Genomic DNA, 26121 nt, shown 5'->3' with positions numbered 1-26121 from the left:
CTTTACCTTGGCACAGTGAAGGCCGCTGCCCGGGGCCAAGGCATGCTGCAGAACAGGGCAGCCCTTGGAGGCCCTTGTGTGCTGTAGCTTTGGGGCCCCTGCGTCCTCCTCCAGAGGCCACCTGTTGCCTTCATGGCTCAGAGATGGCCTGGCCTGCGAGGGGAGTCCAGGGCCCTCCACGTCTCTGGGGGATCGGGGGACTGGCTGGGACCTGGTTGAGCAGGACAGCGGGACATTTGTTCGCTCTTTCTTTCCATAGAGACGCTATCTTTGTTCAAAGATGGAACTTCATCCTGGCAGCTCAGGGTCAGTTCCGCAGCCTCCTGGGTGCTCATCCGCCATCTGATAGATGCGTTCGCTCCTCCTCCTGGCGGGGAGGTTCTCCATGGAGGTCTCATGGGATCTGGAGTCGCCGCTGTGCAGAACATTTCAGGGGACTGAACGGCAGTGGTGCTTTGAGCAGTGTGGGTGGTGATATTCCAGAACTCGGCAAATAGCCAGCAGGATTTCATAATCCCAAGTTTGGATCACCCTGTTCCTCCGCTCCTTCCAGGGGATGAATGGATGGGGTTGGAGACTCTCAGGAACCTTGGGTAACCCAGCCCGTCTATCAGCTTATTTGCAGTGATCTCTTTATATGTGGGAGTGTTTTTTGGTTCTTTAATGAGCATGTGCTTTGTGTCAGATGTAGTTCCTGCCCTCATGGAGCTCCCAAGCCGTGTGTGTGTACATACGAATATCTGCATATATGTGTAGTTTTGTGTAGAGCTGTCATTAACAGAGCAGTGAGCATATATTGAGTGTTCTGTATGTTGGGCCCTGGGGCTAATACTATCTCATTTAAGGCCCATGACCACACTGGCTCATTCAGTAGATACTGCTGGAACGTCAGCTACGTACGAGGCACTGTGCTAAGTGTTCAGCATTTTAAGGTAGAACCTTCTAGAACTTATCCTACCCTTAACTCTGTTTTGCAAATGAAGCAACCTAAGTGGGGTGGTCCAGTGCCTTCCCTGGGGTTATACATCGTGTCAGTGGCCAACCTGGGATTTGAGCTGAGTAGATTTCTCAGCGGGCAGATTCACGTGTCTGTGTTTGTTCAAGTCACAGACCCAGAGCCAGGGCTGGCTGGTTAGAGAGTGTACTTCCCCCTCTGGCTTCAATATCTGCTTTCACAAGTTTGTTTCCTTATCAGTAGAGCAGCTGATGAGGTCTGTCTCCCCAGCTTGTGGAATATGAGCAGGGGCTGGGTGTGGGGCAATGAGAGAATTGTCGAGAAAGGCCATTGTTGACTGAAAGGAACCATATGGGTGCAGAACCAAGAACAGACCCATACAGATGAAAAGAACAATTACTTGAGGGGCAGGGAGGACGTTCTCTTCCGTTTTCTATTTGATACTCATAATAACCCCACAAAGTGTGGGTATTATTATCCCCCATAATCTAAAAGCGGGAAACTGAGTCGCAGAGTTGCAGGTGGGTAGAAGAGTCACAGGTTGAATCCAGGTGTGGGCCTGTCAGAGTCCATGTTCTTCGTTCTAGACCAGGAGGTGGTGAACCATGTCTCATGGGCCAAATTTAGCCCGCTGTCTGTCACTGTAGGTGGGGTTTTTATCAGCAACACAGCCACACCCATTCATCACAGGCTGTCTGTGGCTGCTTTGAGCTACAAGGTCAGAGCTGAGCCAATGGGACAGAGACTAAATGGCCTGCAAAACAGTTTTTATTATCTGACCTTTCACTGAAGAAGTTTGCAATTCCCTGTTCTAGACTCTAAAGGCCTACAATAAGAACAATTTTTTTAAATGGGTGCAAAGAAGTGCGGCTAAGCGAGCACACACATCCTGTGTATGCATATGGACAGCAGATCCTCGGCTACCAGGAGCCTTGGGGAGATCAAGACAGGCCTGATTTTCTCAAGAGTTAAGTCTTACCAGTGAGGATCTTCCTAAATTTTCTCTTCTGTTTCGCTACCTTCTGAAACAGACATGCCAGACATGTATTAAACTTGCCCTGGAGAAACCTTGCCCACATTTCAAGCTCTAGGTTTTGGATTCTGCTAAAAGTGCTAATGACCCGAGGGCATCAAGGAAGCTCCAGCTTTTGACTCAGTGGGCCTGGAGTCCTTTCTATCTTTCTGTCTGCCTTTTGATCATTTTCTTGGCCCTTGTGTCTCTTGCGCACTGTTAGTTCTCACTGCTTTCAATGTGGCTGCTGGTGACCCTCAGCTGGCTTTGCTTCTTACCTCTACAAATCATCAAACTCGTTGCAGTCGTGCAGAGTGATCAGGTTGTAATCGAGAGCGTGGTCACCTGGGAGTCTCTCCCTTCCCCAGATGTCCTGGAAAGCTGAGCTCTGTGCAAGGTTTGGGAGTGTGGTTCCCCCCTGCTGCCCACAGGCAGGAAGGTGGACCCGGCTGCCTTCTCCATGATGGTCCTGTTGTCCCAGGGTTCAGATTGATAGTGACTGTGGGAAGGGTGAGTTCTGGCCGCAGACAGCGAGCGAGCATCGCTGGCTCCTCGAACTTTGCGAAATCCCAGATCTTATCCTCGGGTTTGAGCTTCAATAGCCAGAGCTGACTGTGAGTTACTTTAATCTTGATCGCAGATGTTAGTGGAGGAAAGGTTCACCGAGCTTGGCTCACTGCAGTGGAATTTAAGAGTTGGGAAATGCAGACTTGCCTGTGAAATCCAGGCACAACTTTATATTCAGAGACATGTTTTTTTAAAATAGAAACTGATTGTAATCAAGTATGAAAAGGCAATTGTTGTTGGTTTTTAATCACTCGGGCCCCAGTATTTTTGTTGACAGGTGTGTTACCTGCCTAGTAAGAATACTCACTGAAATCTACATGCTCCGTCTGCCAGACACTTTTAAATCCTCTTTTGTTTTGGGTGGCGGTGGTTTGCTGTTTTACCTTCTGTTCTCTGAGGGGCCAGCTCCATGGGCGTATGCCCGGGCAGTCACACGCAAGGCTCCTTGCTCAGTAGGGCCCTGCCCTTGGTTGAATGCTCTGTTGTCACTCTCTTGAAATTCTTAATACTTTCTTCATAAGATGCCCTGCGTTTTCATTTTGCACTGGGCCCCACAACTGACGTAGATGATCTTGGCCCTCATGGGGTGGGATCACGGAATATCAAAGTTGGAAGGAGCGTACAGACCAACCTTTCTAAATTCTTCATTTTAAAGTTGGAGAGACTGAGGCCACAGCCAAGATGGAAGTTCCAGGGTCACAGGAGAGTGAATGGCTGATTGAGATAAGTGGGTGACGCCAGTCTTCAGATCCCTCGTGATCACAGGCTCTCTCCTACACAGAGACAGTGCTTCCTGTTCAGTTCATTCTGGCAAATGATGAGTGAATTTATCATAATCGAAGCAGTTAATACGTAAGACTTTGGATATGCCATTCATCCCCATTTCCCCAGCATGTATGCACACAGAGTAGAGAACCAGTTTTGTCTGTAATATTTTTAAAAACATGGCTATTTAGTATAATGGAATTCTCGGTAGTGGTATAAAAATTGGGATAAAATGCTCAAAAATGCTAGTAATTTTATTGAGTTAAAAATTTGAAAGACACTTTTTTCCCCTGCTTATTAGAAAAGTAGTATGTTCTTATGGTTGGAAGTTTGGAAAGTGACCCAGAAGGGGAAAAAAAAAAACACGTTGCACTTTTCTGTATATTTTTTCCAGTCTTTTCCATGCATGTGCATTTTGTATATAATCACAATCTATTTGTGTGAGCCTCTTTATTCCGTTTAACTTACATTAGATTAAACCATATGAAATAGCTGTTTTTTTAATAGGTGAAAAAGGGTTGAATATTGGCAACTTGATATTGTACAACCAAATTGGAAAAGCATTTCCTTAAACTGTAGAGTACTCTTTGTAAACATCATATTTATTGGCTGTATAAAATTCTGCTAACATGAGGTTATACATAGTTACATAACTTTTTTTTTTTTAAGATTTTATTTATTTATTTGACAGAGAGAGATCACAAGCAGGCAGAGAGGCAGGCAGAGAGAGAGAGGGAAGCAGGCTCCCTGCTGAGCAGAGAGCCCAATGCGGGACTCGATCCCAGGACCCTGAGATCATGACCTGAGCCAAAGGCAGCAGCTTAACCCACTGAGCCACCCAGGCACCCCACATAGTTACATAACTTTTTTTTTTTAATTTTTTTTTTTAAGATTTTATTTATTTATTTGAAAGGCAGAGATTACAAGTAGGCAGAGAGGCAGGCAGAGAGAGAGGAGGAAGCAGGCTCCCCGCTGAGCAGAGAGCCCGATGCAGGGCTCAATCCCAGGACTCTGAGACCATGACCTGAGCCGAAGGCAGAGGCTTTAACCCACTGAGCCACCCAGGCGCCCCAGTTACATAACTTTTTTTGGACCATTTGGTGATTATATTTTATATAACATTAATACACTTACTATATATATATATATGTAGATATGAATAAGTCATGTTATGATAAAGCATCTTATTTCTTTGCCTTCCTAGATAGAAAGTTCTTTTAAAAATTATTGTTACTTATGTTTAAAATTTTGATTTTTTTTTTTTAAGCTTGAAAAGAGGAAAAATGAGAAAAGTAAAATCATCACCCTGAGATAGCATCTTTGGTGCATTTCTTTTTGGTCTTTACTTTCTACAGTTCCGTGCATTTGAAAACATAAATTTTGGGGGGGAGTCCCCAAACAACGTGTGGTGGACATTAAATGGAATCTTGTAGGCCTCATGAAGTGCATTCGCAGTGACTTGGTGATCATCTAGAAAGGAGCCCCTCAAAGTGCGGTCCGTGGATCAGGCCCGGTCCCAAAGCGGTGGTCACTGTCTGCTTTGAGACTGGTTTGGAAGTTGACGGCATGGTTTTAGAAATGTGGGTAATAATTGGACATTGACCCAACAATGTCAGGCTTTTTTTTTCCTTTGATACTTCGTTTTTTTGTTCTGCTTGATTAAACTGCAATGGGGGAATCTCCATGGCTGCATCAGGAAGCGTTGCCATTGAGGCCGCCGGCATTCGGGGCTAAGTTCCCAGCGGGCCAGATGCTGGCGCTCAGATCCTAGGCACGTGTGTGGTGCAAGGCTTTTAGAAAACCTACGACCGCTCTTGTGCAGCATCTCAGTTTTTCTGTCCCTGCTTGCTGCTTTCACTGAGCATGTCTCTTGTTTTCACTTTCTCTCTTCAGTGCTCTTTTTCCCCCTCCCTTGACCTGTCTTCTGTCTCCCTTCTCCCCACTCCCATCCCTCGGCTGCAGCAGTGGACCATGTCACCGTGCTTGTTAGAATGACTTGGGAAGCGTGTCACCAGGGTCTGTGTCTCTGTCTAAAGCGAATACGCTTTTATATCCAACTGTCACAATCCGTCGTCCCGTAGCTTGAGAACGAAGCTTTTTCTTACTTGGTAGGTGTTGGTTGCGTTTTATCTTGGAAGATGGCTGGCTTCCAGTGACTCTCCGACGTTGTAACACAAAGCATTTCAGAATGTTAGCTCTACTTGGTACCTTCTCTGTCCATCTGCCCATGCCACCTAGCCCTGATGGGAGTCAGAAGGTCTCTCTAGGTCAACATGGTCACTTCGGGGACACGGGCTACACCCAGTCTCTTCTTGCAGCGCAATTTCAATGCCCAGTGGCAACAGCTGCATGTCGGTGATGTGTTCTTGCTGGTGAGTCGGAGCGAGTGGCGTCAAGCTCTGCGAGTGGTTCCTCCGGCTCCATCAGCCCCACGTCCTCTGGGCTACACGCGCGAGTCCAGCGTTGGGAATGAGCGGGAAGGAGATGACGAAAAAACTGGTTTTAGTTAAATAATTTGCTGTTTACGGCTTCTCTGTTTATGAATCAGTTAAAAGCCCTTTTAAGTGAAATTGGATAGACTACAAAGTGTTGGCTTCATGTGTTTTATTTGCAGTTTAATCAGCGTGATCCAGCTGCTGGAGTGGGGAGAGTGAAGCGGGATTTTAATTATCCCTGCTTTGCCCGAGTTAGGAATTCCCAATGGTGCCGTCTGTGCGAAGATGCCAAAAACCGCATTGTTCTTTAATTAGCTGTTGTAATTGTTTTAGTCTAATCTCCGTGATTAGCAGCAGCATTAAATACAGCAGGAAGAAAAGGCCTGTCCTCTACGCGCTGCCCCAGTAAACAGAGCCTTTCTCCCTTCTGGAGAGGGATATCATAGAAAATCAATTAGAACTCAACCAGTGTTGATTGGAAAATGATAAAGACCAGCCACCATGAAGAAGAGATGGCTCTCGGAGCTGGTTTATGGCCTCTGCTACTAGCTCTCCTGAAGAGCTCTGCAGCCCTGACCCATCACGGAAGCATTTGGACAGCCCCTCTCCAGGGATGGGGAAGTGGACTGGGTTGGCCATCAGCTGCTGTTCAGGCCTCAGGTCCTCCGCTACATGCATTTAGCCCCAGGCTTTGATGGAGCACCCCTTTTGTGCCGGGCATCATGCCAGGAGCCTGGGGATGCAGTGCTACCCAAGTAGGCACGGTCCCTGTCCTCACCAAGCCTGCAGTCTAGAGGAGGAAACTTTTGTTGATCAAACACTTGCACAAGTGAAGAGTTCACTGGAAACTGTGAAATGCTGTGAAGTTAGGGTTGGAGCTGAGAGAAAGGAACCCATCTGGTCAGAGGGCAAAGGCAGCGTGTTTAAGGAGAAGGGAACAGCTTGTGCAAAGGTCCTGAGGCAGAGAGGAGTTGGATCCTTCCTTCTGTCATTCTCTTAGAAGCAGCAGAATGGGGGGGGGGCACCTGGGTGGCTCAGTTGGTTAAGGTCTGCTTTCGGATCAGGTCATGATCCAGGGTCCTGCTTTTCCCTCTCTCCCTGCTCGTGCTTTCTTTCTCTCTCTGTCAAATACAATCTTAAAAAGAAGAAGAAGAAGAAGTAGTAGAGTGTAGGAATGAACCAGATTCTGTGTACAGCTCCCCATCAAATCCCAATCAAATCCCATCTTGGCTACTTACCACCTGTGTGATAGTCTTCAAATGGCTTCATTCCAGTCTGCCTCAGGGTTCCCAGGCTGTGACATGAGGATGATGACAATAGTAGTATCTAGATCACAGAATTATTGTGGAGATGAATTAATCTAAAGGTTGAGCATTCAGACAGTGAAGTGTCTGGCATGTGTTGAGGCTCAGCAAGTGTGATCTGGGGCAGCCTTGACTTTGGAGTCAAACAAAATGGGCTCAGATTTAAGATTTGCTATGTGCACGCTTGGTGACCTTGGCCTAGTTACCTCACCTGCTATCTCTGCTCTCTTACGCGTGAGGTGGGGCCAGTATTCTCTAACTTGGAGTTGCCTTGTGTTTACGTAAGGCCCGTCAGCGCTGTTGGAGCCTGTGGTAGGGGCTCAGAATAGTAACGAGTGTTGTTATTCACCAAACATCTGCTTGGTACGAGGCTGGAGGTTGATATTCACTAATGACAAGTTCCCTTCGCTTTCTCTTCTTTCTTCCCATTGTCAGCTGGCCCCTGTTGTCCTCCACACGCCCACAGAAAGGATAACACCAGAGCAAAGTTTCCTAGCCTCGGCACTGATGACCTTCTGGGCCAGCTCATTCTTTGCCACAGGGCCTGCCCTATGCGTGGCAGGATGATAGGCAGCGTCCCTGGTCTGTACTCACCGGACACCAGTAGAGCCTTTTTCCCCAAGTCATGATACCCAGATAATCTCTAGATATTGCCACATATGCCCTGGTGGGTTGGGGGCAGCTGGACAAAATACCCTCAGTTCCTAACCAGTGGTGGTCACTGGTTTTAGTGGGTAGTTTGGGAATGATCCAGCCCAGCGAATTAGAATAAAAATGATAAAGTCTGTTAAAGAGGAGGGTATATAGAAGATAGTTTTGAGGGTTTTTTGAGCCTAAGTTTACAGAAGTTCTCAGTTTCTGCTCCATGTTGGAATCACCAAGGGAGGTTGAAAACGGATGTCTGAGCCCTTGCCAGAGAGGCTGTTGGGATTGGTCTGGGAGTCACCCAATAGCAGTGTTATGGGAAGCTCCCTTAGTGGTGCTCACGGGCCACCAAGGTAGAGAACCGCTGTCTAGGTGAGGAGCCGATGTCCCTGTGTGACAGGTAAGGTCCTGAGGTAGACCTTAAGTGCATGCCTGCACCAGTGCCGGGGGAGGGGGTTATTACCACTACTGAAAGTCCTTGACTCCCGTACAAGGCACAAGCTGCTTGCTTTCTACATGTTGACTCATTTAATGTGGAAAGCAGTTCTTTAAGGTAGGTCCTGGTATCATGAAAACCATTCTAATCATCAGGAAACAGGCACAGAGTGGTTAAGAAGCTTTACCCAGATCACACAGCTAACCAGGAACTAGGAATGGAGCTCAGGTCACCCACGCCCTAGTTCCTTAAGGGACAGAGAGGGGAAAGGACCAGACATGGGCACTGGGAACGGTGGTTGAGGTTCTCAGGAGTGGGCCGGATGGAAGCCTCGATGTTGGCAGACCGGCATGAAGGCCATGCCTTCATCCACTCACTTACCAGACCCTTACTGAGTGCCTGGTGGGTTCTGGAAATAACAGGGATGACCGAGGCAGACGTGGTCTCTTAGGAGGCTTACAGTCTTACCGAGAAGAAACGGGCAGGATAACAGTAAACGTCACTTAATACAGAACTACACCTGTTGATGGGTGGTGATAAGAAAATGACGAAGGAGCTGCTGTCAAATATAACGGCGTGGGCTGCTTTCTGTAGGGCTGCGGGGGAAGGTTGAGAGGTGCAGAAGGGAGCCTGCCCATGAAGGAAGGAAGGCTGTTCCAGGCAGAGGGAATAGCACATGCCAGCTCCCTGAGGCACAGATGGTTTAGAGCAATTGAGGACCTGAGGAAGTCTAGTACAAGAGGGATTAGAATGTGGAGTTAGGGGTGGGAAGGGACAAGATGACACAAGCCACTGTCCCATCTAATGGTTGAGGAGACAGGCCCGGAAATGGGGTGGAGGTCCTTCATATTCCCCAGGGTCGCACAGCTGGACTGCAGATCTATGCGGTGTGGCCTTGACATGAAGATGTTCCAGAATGGTCCCTGTTTCATCCTCTGCCCTTTGGGACAGCGGCATGTTCCATTGTGGGTGTGGGAAATGGAAGTAATATGGGGCCCTTCCTGTCATGCTTTGCAGATCTCAGAGGAAGAGAAAACTCAGGCAAGTGCCCCATTGCACCTTGAACATAATAGGCATTTAAGTAAGCCTTTGGCCACTACTTTTTATTTTTTTTATTTTTTTATTTTTTAAAGATTTTATTTATTTATTTGACAGAGAGAGATCACAAGCAGGCAGAGAGGCAGGCAGAGAGAGAGAGAGAGGAGGAAGCAGGCTCCCTGCTGAGCAGAGAGCCAGGTGCGGGACTCGATCCCAGGACCCTGAGATCATGACCTGAGCCGAAGGCAGCGGCTTAACCCACTGAGCCACCCAGGCGCCCTGGCCACTACTTTTTAGATGCCCTTAAGTGCCAGTTGCTGTAATAGATATTTTTCATGTATTTCTTGTTATGGTATTGAAAGTAGGCCCTTTGCAATAGACGGATGGTCATTATTCCCATTTTACTGATGTGAAGACCAAGGCCTGGAAAGTGAGGACAGCTCTTTGAGGCTCAGCTGGCAAGGGAGTAAGCAGAGCCCCAGGAGGGACCTCTGGCAGCTGACAGCACAGCTCACGCTTTGTCCCCCACTCTGTGATACTGGTTCATCTCTCTGTTGTCCCAAGTGCCTGGAGGTTCCTTCTTTGCATTTGTAGAATCAGTCGGTGAACTCCTGGAGCCGGGTTCTGAACTGCAACAGTGCTTTGGATCCACATAACTGACGCCCACATTGCATGATGTTGTGCTTTGCTGAGGTTCCGACTTGATCCTAGCTCTCAGAAAACAAGGCTATAGCAAGATGGAGAACCAGGCCAGGATGCCTTACCGTGTGCCTAATGAAGGAGCCAAGGTGATTGTTAGGAAGTGGTTTATAAAACAAGATAAAATCTCAGGCTTGTGGTGAAGGGTACCCCTCCCCCCAGAAGCCACGTGCTGGCATTATCTTTGCAAGTCCAGCTGACTCAGTGTCCTGTGGAGTCACTGAGTCACCAAGTGGTTAGGAACCTAGGCTTTGGAGTGACATGAATTGAAACCAGGTTCCAGCTTCCTGCCCTCTTTTGATTCCTTTCCAAGTCTTGATTCAGCCTCAAATATGTGTGGGCCTGTCTCCAAGCATTGGGTATGTTGGGAATCCAAGGTCTCTCTGATGTCATGGAGCTTAGCAAAAAGAAACAGACTATAAACATCTAAGCAGACACACAAAAAGACTTCAAGAAAGTGGAAAGGTACTATGGAGAGGATGAAACCGGGAGGTAAGATAGATAGCAGCTTGGAGGGCATGGGTGATATTTGAGCCCAGCTCTGAGTGATAGGAATAAACCAGGTAGATAGTCAAGGATATGGGGAAAAGCACTCAGGCAGAGGAGTAGCATGTACAAATGTCCTGAGGCAGGAGTGAGCTTGGTCTGGTGGCAGAAACATAGAGATGAGTAGGGGTAGAAAGAGCTTACAGAAGTGGGCAATCTCCAGATCACACAGGGCCTCCTAAGGCCATAAGAAGGAACTTGGATTTTATTCTTATTTTAGGAGAACACAGGAGGTTAATGAAGTACTGCCTGTGAATGTCTGTACCATGCCCAGCACATGTGCTGGGTCCCTAATTATTTGCAGTTGATGTCGTTATTGATTTACGGTTACTTTTTATTTGGGTGTTCATTCCCCAGGCCTCTGCTGTATCCATCATGAATCTCAAAGGTTGCCTTTCCCCTCCAGTCGTAAATGACCCAAGGAGAAGCTACAGCTCCAAGAACCATGAAGAGATGGCATGAGGCAAACACCTAGAAATCGAATCATATCACAATTCGTTGCTGCCAACAATGAGAGCCCCATTAAGTCAGCCTGAAGTTTAAAAGTCATTTATTTCAGATACCACTTTCTGCAGAAAATGAGCTTTACCCCAAATCCTTCCGCTTTCCAAGCCAGCCATGTGGGGGATAAAATGGCTCAGGAGAAGGGACCCTGACTCAGAAATCTGCATGCAGTGGAGAGACAGGGTATCTGCCTCCCCACCCCACTCCAGCTGTCATTCACATCTCAGTAAATACCCTACTGTCAATAATCTACAGTCCCCCAGGCCCGGATGACATGTGTAAATATATCTTCTCCATGTGGTACCCAAAGACTGAGTCAATAAGCTTAATTTCCTGTGGATTCCACTGTTTGGTTGGCACAGCCTAGAAAATTGATCAGATAAAGGCTGTGTACTTGGGGGAGGATAGTTTGTGTTGCAAGCATGGAGCATGGTGGCTGTCAGGCCAACCAGCCTGCCTGCTAAGGAGGTGGGATCTTGCCTCCTCCCTCTTTGCTGTCATTGCTGGAGCCTGACTCCGACGGCCACTTCCTGACCATCTTCTTATCCTCTTCACAGTCTTGTTGGCTCTGTGGCAAGGCACAAATATCTTGATTGAATCAAATGGGAAGCGTCTTGCAGAGTAAGGTCAGAGGAAGATCTCTGATGTGACTCCCGAGCAACTGGGTCAGGGGCCCTGGCCTTGGAGTTGGACCTGGGATCTGCCAACAGCTTGCCTGACCTCCTTGAGCTTCCATTTCATTTTTTTAAAAAGAGATTTATTTATTTGTCAGAGAGAGAGCATGCACAAACAGGCAGAGAGAGAAGCAGGCTCCCCATTGAGCAAGGAGTCTGTTGCAGGACTCAGTCCCAGGACCCTGGGATCCTGACCTCAGCCGAAGGCAGATGCTCAACCACTGAGCCACCCAGGTGCCCCTGAGCTTCCATTTCATAACCTAGCCTTTCTGTGTCAACCTCAGAGGGTCTGCTTACTCACCAGAATTTCTCAAGCGCATGTTAAGTGTCAGGAGGAGATGAAATGGAACACCCATCCGGGTCCTCATGGAATACTGGACGTCCTGGTAGAGAGATGGGCCCAAATCGGCCAACCAAGAAGTCAGCCAGACCACAGTAATGGTCGGCTGTGATGGGGTGTGATGGATGGATAGAAGCAGGAGAGTCTGGAATTGAGGGAGGTCCTGCATGTGATGGGCTGGGGAGAGGCCTCTCCAGGGGCTGTCATTTAAGGTACCATCAAAGGACAAGGGCAAGGGAAGAACAGGCTCTGTAGATACCTCATGTGGCAAGAAATGGATAGAGGTCACGGGGGCTGGAAGGAGGGGAAGTGGGAAGGGTCCAGAGCTGGCACAGCCTTATAGATGCTGGGAAGCAGGCTGGGTTTGAATTTCAGGGCTCGTACCCTAAGTCTTGGGTGGCATTCTGTGCCAGCCTCCAGATCTGCCTCACTGGCTCTCCCTTTACCCCCAGCAGGCTATTTTCAGCATAGATGTCAGAAGTATTCTTTTAAGTCATGAGTCAGAAGAGGTCACGCCTCTGCTTACAGCCAGCCAGTCACTTCTCATGTCACTTGGGATATAAACCAAAGGCCCAGTCTTGGCCTGGCCTGGCCTGGCCCCTCATTACCTCCTGCCCGCCTATCACTCACATGTGCCAGGCACATTGTACCAAGACCTAGCTTTTCTTTTTTCTGTGGCAAAGCTTCCAGGTGTCAGATTATGAGCTATATAATATAATGCATCCCTTTTTGCTTTGGCCACCAGGAAGCTCAGAGCATTATCAGATGTCAGCTGGAATCAATCTGTTAACTGTGGTTTGCAGAGTTTCCCCTCCTTCACCATGGTTATTGATTTTCTATCTCTAGTTACAGTGGTTTTCTGGCTTCTTTGTCTTTCATTGCAGGGTTTCCTTTTACGGAATGGGAGGGTATAAATTGTGATTTGGTTTCACATGTTGCCCTCGGTTACTTGTGGGTCCATTTCCTCTCCTGGTATGGGTTCTTTTGGAAAGCAAACATATGGATGTCATTCAAGGAGCAGCAGCTAGTGGGAATGAGTGTGTGTTGGGGGTTGGAACTTCTGGCAGTCTGAGGGGACCTGGCAACACATATTCTGGTATCTAGAATCTAGTGCTTTCTAGGGGGCTCTAAAATGACCTTGACTAAGCCACATGCAACTAGGGTAGGCTGACTGTGCTTTTTTCCTCCTCCTCTGTGACACCCAAGGGAGCTAGGTGAGGAATTGGCCTGGGAGGCCTCTAGGCGGAGAGTGGGGAGCTGTCTGGACACCCCAGGGTCACAGTTTATTATTACCTGTGGGCCTGTCATTTGATCACTTTACCCTGAGAGTCTCCTAACCAAAAGCTCAAAGAAGTCCCAGAGCCCCTGAATTGATCTTGGAGGAGGGTTGACTTCAGAAGTCAACCTAGCAACTAGGGAGTCGGCCAATTTGGTTTGACCTGCAAAATGTTTTAAAACAGTTGGGTTTCATTGTTTTCCCAGCCGTCCCAGAGTGGATTGGCTTAAAATTAATGACCATGACCCATTGGTGCAGCCTGTCCAGGGCTACATTTTTTGCATCTCTGGGCAAAATACAAGTAAAAGATCTTCTTAAACTCTGGCCCCTCGACCCTACTCCCTCCCATACAGAACTCTGTAGGTTCATAGTTTGAGGTGGGTCCTTCTAGCCAAACCCACACGTTACAGTCAAGGAACTGAGGTTTGGAGAGGGCCAGAGGTGAGATCACTTACCAGGCAAGGACTGTTACTCTGCATCTAGGCAAAATTGTTCCCAGTGCATAGTGTGTTTTTTCTTTTTTAACTTTTTTTCCTATGGTTTGATCCCCCCCACCCCCATGAAAGGAAACCTTTTTGCCTAACTACACAAACAGCATTAAAGCAACATTAACACAGTGCCACATTGAAGAAGGAAAGAATTCATCCACAGCCCCACCGATCTGGCCACAGACCCAGCAGTGTGCGTGGATCTGAACAGTCCCTGTCTGCCTGCATAGATCATCTTTACATGTTTGTAAGCATAGAGAACATTCCCTTCCAAGAAGCCGAACAAGCCGTAAAAGTCCACAGCAAAAGGCAGCCTTGTCTGGTAGTTGCTGGCCACAGAGGCAGCAACGGGGGACCCTATCTGTGAGGGAGGCCTTGTGTGGTGGTGTAAGGCCTCGCTGTGTGTCCCTTGTCCCCACTCCCCTCAATGCAGCCCAGCCCAGCAGCCAGGAGCTGAGAGCTTGGCCGACAGGAAGGTTGAGCGGCCCAGCCTCCTCTCTGCCTTCACAAACAGGTCTCTGTGGGGTTGCCAGGCGTCAGGGCAGGGGCCAGGATGTAGAACAGCAGATTTCTGTCTGGTCCTGATGTTGGCAGACAGCCCGGGCCAGCCCTGTGAACATCACCCGACCAGGTACCTGGGGTCTGACAGGGATGCCTTTGAGCCGGGAGCCGGGCTGCCCTGGGGCCGTCAGTGCGGGCGTCCGTGGCCACTCTCCCTCCCCAAGCTGCTCTGCTCAGCCCCTGCCAGAGGGGCTTTTTCCCAGGGTCCTTTGGGTTGGGCCTCCTTTTGGAGGTGTGGGTCCCCCTGGGAATCTCCCTGATCCATGAGTTCCACAAATACCAGGGTTTGCCAGAGAAGCAATAACGAGGAGTGGCTTTGAGCTAGACTTCCAGAATTCTGTCCCCTCCCGCTGCCACCCCTTGTGTAAGTTACTCTCCATGTGCTTCAGTTTCCTCGTCTGCAAAATAGGATGATAAGAGGGTGGTTGTGAGAAGTGAGCAGTAACACACACACACACACACACACAAATGCATGCATGGAAAATGTGAAAACCAGATAGTCTGGTTCCAGTTAATAGTCTCCTACTGATGTTAAATGTGTGGCTTTAATATTGCGTCATGGTTACGTAAGATGCTGTCATCGGAAGCCAGGGTCACTGAACTCTCTGTACCATCTTGACAACTTCCTGTGAGTCTAACAGTACTTCTTTTAAACAGTTGGAAAAGAAAGAAGTACGTGGATGTATGTAAGGCCCAGGAGGAGGCTCGAGGCAGGTTGAGCACCACGGGAGTGAGAGCCATGACCGGTGGGGCGGGGGTGGGGGTGGGTTCTGTGACCTCCAGGCTCCCTTACCTCCCACCCCTTCCCCTGTCTTCATGCTGCCCAGTTTGCTCCCGCGGTGCCCGGTCTGGAGCGCCCCTCTACCCTGCTGTCTGGCGAGATCTTACTCATCTCTCCAGCTCATACCTCACATACCTAAAATGTTTTTAAAGATTTATTTAATTATTTGAGAGCAAGAGAGAGAGAGAGGAAGAGGAGAGGAAGACAGGCAGACACCCGCTGAGCATGGAACCCATTGTGGGGCTTAATCCCAGGACCCTGACATCATGCCCTGAGCCGAAACCAAGAACTGGTACTTACCCGCCTCAGCCACCCAGGTGGCTCGGGGCACCCAGGTGCACCCCTCGCTTCTTTTAGACTCCGAGCTCTGTCTGGACCCCCATAAAGTTGCAAAGGAGTGGTTATCAAAGCTGGATCTGGGACCGACGACCTCACCTTGCTCCTGAGAGAAATGCCGGGCCGGCTCTCCTGGCACCCCGCGAACCCTGGGTCAGAAACTGGGGCTGGGGTAGGTGGCGTCTGGAGGGGTGCGGTTTGGCGAGCCCTCCGGGTGGTTTTGTTGAGTGCTCTCTAGCCTGGCACGCCGCCCACTTAGACGCATAGCCCGGCGTCCCACTCACATCTCACATGCGGGTTCTGACTCAGCCCTTCGGGAATGGGGGCCTGGGATTCTGCATTTCCCAGCCAGCTCCCCAGATGTGCTGAGGCTCTTGGGCTCTCCTTGAGACTGGGGTCCACATCTTCTTTCCACTGCCCCAGGCAGTAGGAGCTTGGCACTTTGCTGTTGAAACAGTGGGTGGATTTGCCGTGACTGATTATTCAGGAAGGGAGGGCAAGTGGACCCGTCTTCCCCGAGCTGGGGCTGGAATGGGGAAGCTTACAAAGGTAAAGAAAGAGGCAAGCCACGCGTTCCTCCTGGGCAGAGCAGACCCCATACTCTGCCCAGCCCCCTTTTTTATTCCCATGGTGTCTGGAAGGGGAGCCATGGGGCATGACCCCTGAAAGGGACGGTCTGTCTAAACTTGGAGCAAGCTTCTCTCTTCCTTCCTCCCACCCTAATTCATGGGCTCATTTATTCCGCAAACGTTGACTGAACTGGGTAGGCGCAACAGCACATCAGTGGACGATAGATACCCCGCCCTCAGGCACTGTCGTCATCTGGCGCAGACAGATGCCAGTCACTGAGGCAGACTGAGTCCAGTGGGATGAATGTCCCAGTGTTCTGAGACTGTTGAGTAGTGGACTTGGCCCGGGAAGGCCAGCAGAATTTCCCTAGACAAGCGACATGTACGCTGACATGAGAAGAAGTGTAGCCCACAGAAAGATTACTTTGGGAGGAGGAAGCAGCATGTGCAAAGGTCCTGGTCTGAATGGAAACCTGGTAATGACTGGAGAGAACGTTAAGAAGCCAGGCTGAGAGTGCAGCGGGGGCAAGTGGAGTGGGCAAGGGTGGGCAGCAGCCGGGCCTTACAGGTTGCAGTAGGAATTCCATCTTTATACTAAGAAAAATAAAAAGGTAAGGCTTTGAAGCAAAGGAGTAGCATCCAATTGGCCTTCTCAAAGGATCTCTCTGGCCCCTGGGTGTCAAAGGGACACAAGATTGAGCAAGGTAAGCACAGGGTCTCTGCCTGGTGTCTGCCCAGAAACAGCCTCTCTCCCCTGGTGCATCGCGAGTGAGAGCCAGTGGAGGCAGCCAAGGCAAGCGTCCGAAAGGTCAGCCTTGGTCCCTCGCTTCTCTTCCCCTGCCTCCTTCCAACACATTTGCTGGCTGAGAGCCCACTGTGTGTCAGACATTTCTAGACCCATGGTCCTTAACCAGAAACAGGTGTGCCCCCCCAGGGAACACTTGGCAATGGCCAGAGACAGTTTTGGTTGTCACAGCTGGGCTAGGGAGGGAGGCATGCTTCAGGCTCGGTGCGTAGGAGCGAGGGCTGCTGCTGACATTCTACAGGGCAGGGAACGGGGCCCACAGTGGAGAATCCTTGGGCGCCTGTGTCTGTGATGCTGAGGTTGAGAAACCCTGTTGTAGACCCTTCTGCTTCTCTGAGCTCCCTTTTCTCCATGGAACAGGTACCTTTTGGGGACTCTTCATGCTAAGTTCCATTCTGGACATTGCTTTTCCACGAACCTCCATTGGTTGATCCTTTGCCTTCACCTGCCTGGGTTTGCTCTGTATCCTCTGTGACGCCAGGCACCGTGCCAACCCTCTTCACATTTTACTTATCCTCATGACAGAGAGATAGACGTTATTGTCACTACAGCAGGTAATGCCTCCTGTTTCTGGAGCGTCTGCTGTGTGCCAGGTACTGGGAAGGTTACTGATTTCTACTCCTCAAGACCGCTCTGGCTTAAATCAGGTTCTGTAATCCGATTGATCCCAATGTTGACGCTGATGCTTGAGTAAGAGAAGCGCCTCGTTCACATGCACATGCCTATGAAGTCGAAAAGGGAGGGAGGGTTTGGGAGGGGATCGCCGGTGGGTGAGCGGGAGTGTGGGCAGGCGTCTCAGGACAGAACCCACCTGCGAGGGTGCCAGAAGAGCATTCTCTGTGCTTTGTCAACTTCTTCACACTTCACTGACATTCTGATCTGGAATATTCCTGTGGTGGGTGGGGAGGGACTGTCCCAGGCACAGTAGCATGTCTATCACCGTCTCTGGCTTCTGCATCCTAGCTGCCAGTAGCATCCCCTCGCCCTCCCCCAGTGTGACAGCCAAAAATGTCTCTAGAAATTTCCAAATGTCTCCTGGAGGGAGGGGCAAAGTGTCCCCTCCCCTCCAAAAAATTGAGAACTGCTGCCCTAAGATAACTCACCCCAGTTTTATGAAAGAGTAAAGCATGCAGCCCAGAGGGAGAAGTCGGTTGCCCCAATGTCAGCATCTAAAACTAGGCTCCGGCCTCTGGTCTCCCAGCCAGCAAAGCACTCAGGGCATCGGCCACCGTATGGGGAGGTTTGGGCCATAGGATGTGTCCAGACCCATGGACCACTCTCTTCAAGCTGCCATGCTCCTCTGCCCTGTTACGGAGCCTCCAAGCCATCCCGCTCAGCTGGCCCATTGGGGATGCTCAGGAAATGCCAACCTGTTGGCTGATAGACTACATGACACCACCTGTTCCTTGGGGGTCATCAGGAGGGGAAACTGAGGGGCGCTTTTGAGCAGGAAGCTTTTCTTCTGACCCCTCTTAAGCCCCTCTCTCTTAGAGACTTTCAGGCATCACTCCTCTTGCAGACCAGAGCAGAGCAAGGCTGAACACAGTTAACCCTTCACTGCTCACTCAGCAGAGGCCCTGCTGACCCCTACTGGTCTCCCTCTCCAGGAGCAATTGGCCAATTGAATTCCATTTGTAGACTCTGCCTCCTACGGCGCAGGGAGGCCCCTGGGCATGGAAGCTGTCCAAGCCCCGATCAATTCCTTCTTTTATTCAGGGCAGAGTTACAAATGGGCCAGAGTCATTGGAAAGATTTTCCACCTCACTGTGCAGAGAGGCCCTTATGAAAGATGTATTGATGGCTCCGTTTGTACCAGGATGTTACTGGCCTTGGAGAGGCAGGAAATAAGTATCTGCCAGCTCTCCTTCTGCCACAAAGACCGTCTTTCAGGTCACATTTCCTCTGTGCCCGAGCACATTTGAGTTAAATCATCTCGCTGCAAAATATAAATAAAATAAAGATGACTCCACACTGAAAAAGAGAAACACCCTGATGGTGTAGTTTTGACTTCAAGAAAATAGGGCATTAAAACTACAGGCTCCCCTAACTAACAGATTCCCAGGCCCCGAGTACTGGCTGGCTTATTTCAAGCACAGTAAGTGAATAACCACCAAGAAGAGCAAACCCTCAGGTTTAAGGCTCAGTTCTGACTCACTGCAGCCCAGTGACCTTGGCTCAGCCCTGTTGCTTCTTTGGACCACAGACCCTTCCTCTGCGTAATGAGGGGAGAGGGCCAGAATGCATGGGTCTAATACTGTTTTAGCTTCACAAATGTAAGAACATTCAAAAGACCTGGAAACTCAAACTTGACATAGAGATACATTTTAGAGGTTAAGAACCAATGTTCTGTCCTACCACAGGACCCTTATCTTCACTAATGGGTTTGGAGATGGTGTGATAGGCTAAATGCTTGAAGCCCAAACCTTCAGTGTGGTGGTACTAGGAGGTAGGGCTTGGGCGGGAAATTAGGGTTAATGAGGGTGTGGCCCCTGATGGACCCTCATAAGAAAAGAAAGAAAGCCCAGATCCCCTTTTCTCTCTCCACCATGCGAGCACAGGGCAGGAAGGCAACCAGCCGCAAGCCAGGCAGGGTGTTCTCACCAGAACCGGACCTAGCTGGCCCCCTGTTCTGGGACTGCCAGCCTCCAGAGCTGTGAGAGACCCATGTCGGCTCTGTAAGCCCCCGGTCTCAGGTATATTTGCTCTAGTGGCCCTAACTAAGACAGTTGGGAACTTTCAAAGATGTATACCAAAAGGATTTTTTAAACTTGCTGTTCGTATCCAGTTTTTCAGAAGCTGTCTGCCATAGAAAGGGAAACATACATGTACAGAAAAATTGCCTCTTACCTGGCATTTAGGTTTGAAAGTCAGCTGTGTAAGCTGCAAAAATCCTGTGCAGTCTGAATGTTGGTTCTCTCTTGTATATTCTCTCTCTAGTGCTCTCCTTTTCCCCCTCCCTTAAACACCTGTGCTGTATTTGAATATACAAATGATGTCTGTCCACCTGTCTCCGTCGGCACTGGCTGCTGGACAGATTACTGTAGACCGGGTGGCCTATGGACACAGACAGCGGCTGCTCCGAGTTCTGTAGTCTGGCGCCCGCGTGGTCCTCCTTCCTCCCCGTTGCGGATGGCCAGCCTGTTGCGGCGTCCTCACGTGCCAGAAGGAGAAGGCACAGACACTGGCTAATTGCATTCATGACAGATCCACCCTCGTGACCCGGTCAGCCTCCCCAAACCCCACCTCCTAACGTCATCACATTGGGGGTTTGGATTTTAACATGAATTCTGGGGAGGCATTTGGTCCCTAACACCCCTGCCTCTAATCTCATAATAGAAGAACGCGCTTGCTAAGTTATCCTGAAAACGATCCCACTTGCAAAGGGAGAGTAGAGAGCTTCCAGCTGTCCCTTAGTTACTCCCGGCCTCTCCGGGTGGACTTTATAGTTGTCACCCCATGTCTGGCGTGGTCGCCTCAGGGCGTAGGAGGAGTGGGACATAACCGCAGTTCTCAGCCTGAGAGGAGAGAGTGCCCCATCCCCCACGGCTAGCCTCAGCCTGAGGCCAGAGGAGTGATGGGGAAGTCATGGCCCACTTAGAAGAAATGAGGGAGCACCCCATGCCCCGGGGGAAAGGGGGTCAGCACACTGGATTGACTGTTTCTCACGGCTGTGGGCTCAAGACCTGGCACTTGGTATCTGGAAATAAAAGTTCTCTGGAAGCCAGAGTGTGGGGCCTGTAGGGTCTTAGAGTTATGAGTTCGTGATAAGCGTGGTTTCTGTTTGAGCCCTGTGTTGTGCACTGTTAAGAAAGAAGGTATCCTATACTGCGAGTGAATGTTCTAGGCAACTAAAGCTGACCCTAGGAGTGCCTTCCACTACAGCTGAGTTAACTTGTCTTCATGAGGACGTGTTCTATCGTCCGTGCCTTGTGAAACAGGATCTGAAGGAGAAAAGGCTCTCAATAGCATCGTCCCCAGTATCCGTGATTGCTGTGTTGTGCTGTGATTTCGTGATACCGGAAGGAGGTGGGAAGGTAGGCCCTCCTGTCTCCTATCCTGTACGGTTCCTCTATCTTTCACTCCTACACACATTCTAATCTGCTGTCTGCTGGAATCCAGAAGGGCATGGATTTGGAAATCAGAGTGGGTAGTTCAATCAGTAACTGTAAGTTCACACTCGGGTAGCAGGCATGAACTTGAACCCAAGTCTGGGAATGGCTCGCCTCCTGTCCCAGATAATCAAGCCTCAGGGCATCCTGCCATGGGAACTGGAATGAGTTCTGAGTCAGCACCTCCCTAGCCTACCCTCCTCCTCATACAAGAAGGATCCCAGGGTCACAGCAGGTTGTTAGTAGCCGCAGTAGGCACTCGGAAGCGATGGTGAGTGTAGCTGGCAATGTACATGTGGGCTTATAGTCGGGTCCTCTTTGTCACCCAGGAGCTGATGTCTTTTTTGTTTGCTTGTTTATTTAATATGGCTTTGTTCTTGGGGAGTTTGCAGGAACACTGGCAGAGAAATGTCACAGGCACAACCTCATTATCCCATTCACTTGTCTATGCAAAGTTTTGGGATATATACACAAATAGATTTATTTTTCTTGGATGCTGTACAAACATTCTGCAAAAACAGATACCTTCTCATTTAGCCTTATTGCCAAGTGCAAAAGCAGGAACCAGGACCGCCTAAACTGGTCCTACAACTTTATTACAATCCATTTGGTTCCCACGATTTTTCGGAGAAAAAAAAAATCTTACTTGTGGATTTACTAGGTTGTTGACAGGTGACGCTTTTATACATAGGCTTACAGCAGGTTTATGGCCAAGAAAACACGTCAGCTCTTTCAAAGGAGTTGAGCTTGAGCCGTAAGCTGAAATAAAGCTACAGTTCCCACTCTCCCCTTCTGTCCGAATCCTTGCACCATGATTTCACCCCCCGCCTGTACTGTGCAAATATGGTGTTTCTGTAATCTGAGGATCACATGGCATTAGGAACAGCTCTGGCGCTGGGAGGGGGAAAAAAGACTTGCTGCCAAAGATAGGCATCTTTGCTCCTGACGAGGCCTTCCCCCTAACGAGAGCCCCGTGCTTCCAGATTCTAGGACCTTCCTGCCTCACCTGTCTCAAGTCCTTGCTCAGAGTTCATCCTTTTGGGAGGCCTTCCTGGCTACCACTCTCGAGATTGCAAACTACCACTGTTCTCTGTCTGTCTGAGCTGATGTTTGTCCTCATAGCTGTTACTACCCCACTGACAGTTTATATATAGTGACTGGGTGACTCCCTTGTTCCAGTGTAGACTCCAAGCAAGCATGACTTGTCTTATAACTACCCCCCACACACACACATGTATTGCTCACCTATTTTCATAGATCCTGAGTGCCTGCCACATAGTTGGCTGAGAACAGATAGGAATTCACAAATCAGGTGTTCACAAGGGCTGGAAGATAAGTCAGTTTCAGAAATGCGGAAAGAGTGAACAACCACACTCATCTGAGCGTCAAAGAGAACGAAGTAGGACTGCCTGGGTGGCTTAGTGGGTTAAGCCTCTGCCTTTAGCTCAGGTCATGATCTCAGGGTCCTGGGATCGAGTCCCGCATCGGGCTCTCTGCTAGGCAGGGAGCCTGCTTCCTCCTCCCTCTCTCTCTCCCTCTCTCTCTCCCCGCTTGATTCTGTGCCTACTTGTGATCTCTGTCTGTCAAATAAATAAAATCTTTAAAAAAGAGAGAGAGAGAACGAAGTAAAATGGCCCATAAAATGCTGGGATTACTTCAATCAACTAATTCTACCTCCTCCTGAAATCAGAATGGGAAGCCTCCATGGAAGTGGTTTGAAGATATGCTGGGGTGATTCCTTTCCCTGCTCCCTACTTCCTCTCCCTCCTCATGATACCGGTTATCAGGAGGGCAAAGAAGTGTTGAAGTGTCTGTGTCTAGGCTTATTTCTAGGAACCTCCCATGTGTTCTGTCGTCGGACCCTTACAGCGGTGTGCTTAGTGTGTCCGTGTAACGGATGAAAAACCGGGGTCTCCGGAGGGTGTCGGAAGTCTTCCTGTCGATGTGAACATTGCAGTTCACTAACAACGTGGAGTTGACAGGCTTCCTGTAAAGGGTCCGATTGTAATTTTGGAGGCATTGTGGACCCTGCGGCCTCTGTCACAACCACTGAGGTCTGCTCTGTTTAGTTCTGCCCCTGTGCACGGAGCTCTGTGCTCTGCACATCGTAGGTCCTGAATGAAGGAAGGAAGGAAGGAAGGAACCAGGGACTCTGTTGCTTTGCCTGCTGAGATCACGACTAAAGCCTCTGCCCTCCCTTTTTCCTCTCCATATGTGCACCTCCGCTGCCTTGTGATAGCTTGCCCTCCTTCCTCTCTGCCTCACCTGGCCCAGCTGGGCCGGCCCTTGCCTTCCCAGCTTCCCTCAAAAGCCCCTCGGGGAGTGGGTGATCTCCCTCAGTGAGCTCTGCCAGTGGTGGCTTTTTCGGGAACCTCTTGGAGTTCCATGTGTTTTTATTGGTGCATTTCTTGCCTCCGCTCCCTACTCTAGGAAGGTTGTGTGGCAGCCCACAGAACAAGATGGCATAAATTAAAATGAGGCCACAGGAGGGAAACACGATGGTGGGGCCTTAACTTGGAATCAGGACGGGTAATAAAACACAGACCACAAAGACCTTGCTCAGGCCAGAATGCGGAGTTGGGGAGGGAAGCGGGGGCGGAATCTGGACCCTGGGCTCAGCAGAAGCTCTCAGGTGAGGAGCCTGGCTAGGTTTCAGACCTTTGGCCTAGTTCCATCATTTCTGTGGACCTCAGGCTCCTCATCTGGGACATGGGGATTGTTATTCATGTGCACCACCTGCGGGGTGGCCGGACCGGGACTAAGGAACAGCGCTGTGGCATTTAAGCCTGACAGCAGTGTCCCAGGTAGATGTCACCCCCATATGCCTCCTGCAGCTTGACCAGCATGTTCATCAGCCGCCTTTTTCATTACCACCCTCCTAAGAGAAAAAATGTAAACTCTCCCTCGTGAGAGAAATTAAATATTAAGGGATACAATGAATCAGGCGGGGTCGTGCTCTGGAGGACCCCAGATCATTGTAGTGTCTAAGATTCTTTTCAGCCTCTTCCTCTGAACTAATTTTTGCCCCCCTTGGGGAACACGTCAGCCCTTTGATAACTCTGGCTTAGGTATATTAACTCTGCTTAAGTGTCCACTGGATGGATAAAGAAACTGAGGTCCATAGAGGCGAAGTGACTTGCCAAAAGTCACGTGGCTAGTGAGGAGTTGCCATCCAGTCTTAGAGGGTCTGGCTCTGGCCTGTGCTTTGAGCTGCTCCTCGGGCTTGCTGTTTTCACTTATCCACATACCCTGTTGATTGTTCTGCCCACCGTGTATAGAGTTGCCTTATTCTTTTTAATTGCTGCATTGTTTTCCATTTGTGTCGATGAGCGGTGCTTAACCAGGCCACCGGGGAAGGAGGCTGGGGTGGATTCCCATCTTCCGCATTTAAAAACCCTGCAATAACCATCCTCCCTACCCACGGTAGGTGTACTTAAGTGCAAGCAGCCTTGAAGGTTAAATTCCTAGAAATGGAATCACTGTGCACTTGCTAAAAGGTAACATTTTGTTGGGAGTGTGGAAACACCTCCACAGAGCTGAAGCTTCCCCAGATGTCCAAGGTCAATTGCACCACTTTCCTAGCAGCTAAGCTGCTGTTTTGATCCCCAGATTCCACCTGACCTGGTGATTGACTGAGATGTGGGCTCCCCACCCTGCCGCCTTTTATGCACTTGGTTGCCCAGTTCTTCTGTCTTCTCGTATTTCTGTACGTGGCTTTGCATAGTTTGTTTTTGAACCTCAGTTCTCATCTCATTAGAAAGCCTGGGCAGCATACTGCCCTGCTGTGCACTTGGACATGGGGCTGGGTTAATAAAGCAGAGGCGTGGCTTCTCCCGGGGCTTGGCACCCAGCAGCTTGGGAGGATGGGGAGGACAATCCTTCCCCCGGGGCTGGTCTTTTCAAACCTGCCTCGAAGAGCAGGATCTCGTTCTGCAAACTTGCCATGGCCTTCATTTACGAAGGGTACGCTGTCCTTTAGCAGTCAAGGAAATCCAGATGAGCAGTTGTGGTTTGGTTTCTGCGGGGGATGGGGGGGGCAAATTAAAATCGCTTGTTTTGGCAAAATCCGGTATAATCCCTATAGCTGCGTTGAGGCGAAATCAGCTCCCACGTACCGTACCGTGACCTGTGCTAGAAAACAGTGAAGTGCAAAGGGGGCTGGACACTCATGGAGGGTGCCTGTGGGGTCCCTCTGTGGCAGCATTGCCTGTTATTAAAGCCTGGGGCACTACTCAGATTCTCTGAGTAATTAGACCCAGTGGTATCAAACGATGGTTTGTTTCCTGAGGTCGGTGAGGAAGGGCAGGTTAACGGGATGGAGAGGGCTCCAAGGTGGTCTGTGCAAACAGATTCCATCAGCCTACTTTGTCCGGTTATGAAGTCTGGCTTTGGCTTACCGCTGCCCCTACTCCTATCCTGCAGGCTGTTTCTTCCAACTCAAGTTTGCTTAGTAAACGTGGCAGCCATGGTGATAATTGCACGTGGCTGGATTCCATCATGGTGGAACGGGGTTACCCTTGCTTTCTGCTTGGAGAGTAGAGGTGCACAGAAATGGTTCTGAGGCATTCAGCCATCCGTTTGACTATTTACCCAATTTCTGGTACATAGTAGCTAGGGCTTATGGGTACGTAAGGGATGTAACAATGTAGCTTACCTTCTAGTTGGAGGATACAGACAATAAGTAAATACATAGTATGCTAGGTACAAGTGACAGGGAAAGAAGAGGGATAGGGAATGCTTGTTGTGGGGGTAGTAGGTGGTTCTTGAAGTGTCTTCAGAGCAGTTGCCTGAGGAGTGAATCATGAAGGTATTTAGGGGGTGATTTTTTTTCAGGCATAGAGAATAGTAAGTGCAAAGGTCCTGAGGTAGGTCATAGCATTTCCCTTGGGAAGCACTGGTTTAAGATCAGCGTAGAGCAACACATGAGGTCAGAACTGAGGGATATCCCTTTGAGCCCATTCCCTGTCAGAAAAAGATGAAGTCCAGAGATGGAGGGAACTAACAGTCCCAGGGTCCTATGGCTGCTGGTAGAACAGTTGTTCCAGATTCCTGGCTCCCATTGTCCTATTTAACAAAGGCTTGGAGGGGCCTCACTGTGACTGAGAACCTATCCCTCGACCTGGTTCAAGTACCACCTCCCCTAGCCATATGCTAAATAGCTTAAATTACCTCCCTAAACCTTCCCCTCATCTGTGAAAAGGGAGCAATGAGAGCACTTGCCTTCAGGCTCTCAGTGAGGATGAGAGGAGATGCATGTGGGCTTGGTGTGCGGTGTG

The 26121-nt window shown here is 49.6% G+C and overlaps 1 protein-coding gene and 1 long non-coding RNA gene across 3 annotated transcripts in view; one reads left to right on the top strand and one right to left on the bottom strand.

The window, feature by feature from the left end:
- The window catches only part of XYLT1 (xylosyltransferase 1), a 299030-nt gene that overhangs the window by 110364 nt on the left and 162545 nt on the right, over positions 1-26121 (top strand). The window lies entirely within an intron of this gene.
- On the bottom strand, positions 18432-19959 carry LOC106005588. Its single transcript, XR_001179058.2, has 2 exons — positions 19584-19959; positions 18432-18672 (listed from the first exon to the last, which is right to left on the bottom strand). It is a non-coding gene; the product is annotated as an uncharacterized LOC106005588 (long non-coding RNA).

This window comes from Mustela putorius, unplaced genomic scaffold, assembly GCF_011764305.1.
Source record: "Mustela putorius furo isolate JIRA1106 unplaced genomic scaffold, ASM1176430v1.1 tig00004007_pilon_pilon_pilon, whole genome shotgun sequence".
NCBI lineage: Eukaryota > Metazoa > Chordata > Mammalia > Carnivora > Mustelidae > Mustela > Mustela putorius.
The sequence above is the reverse complement of the archived record's forward strand: the minus strand, read 5'-3'. Positions and strand labels throughout refer to the sequence as shown.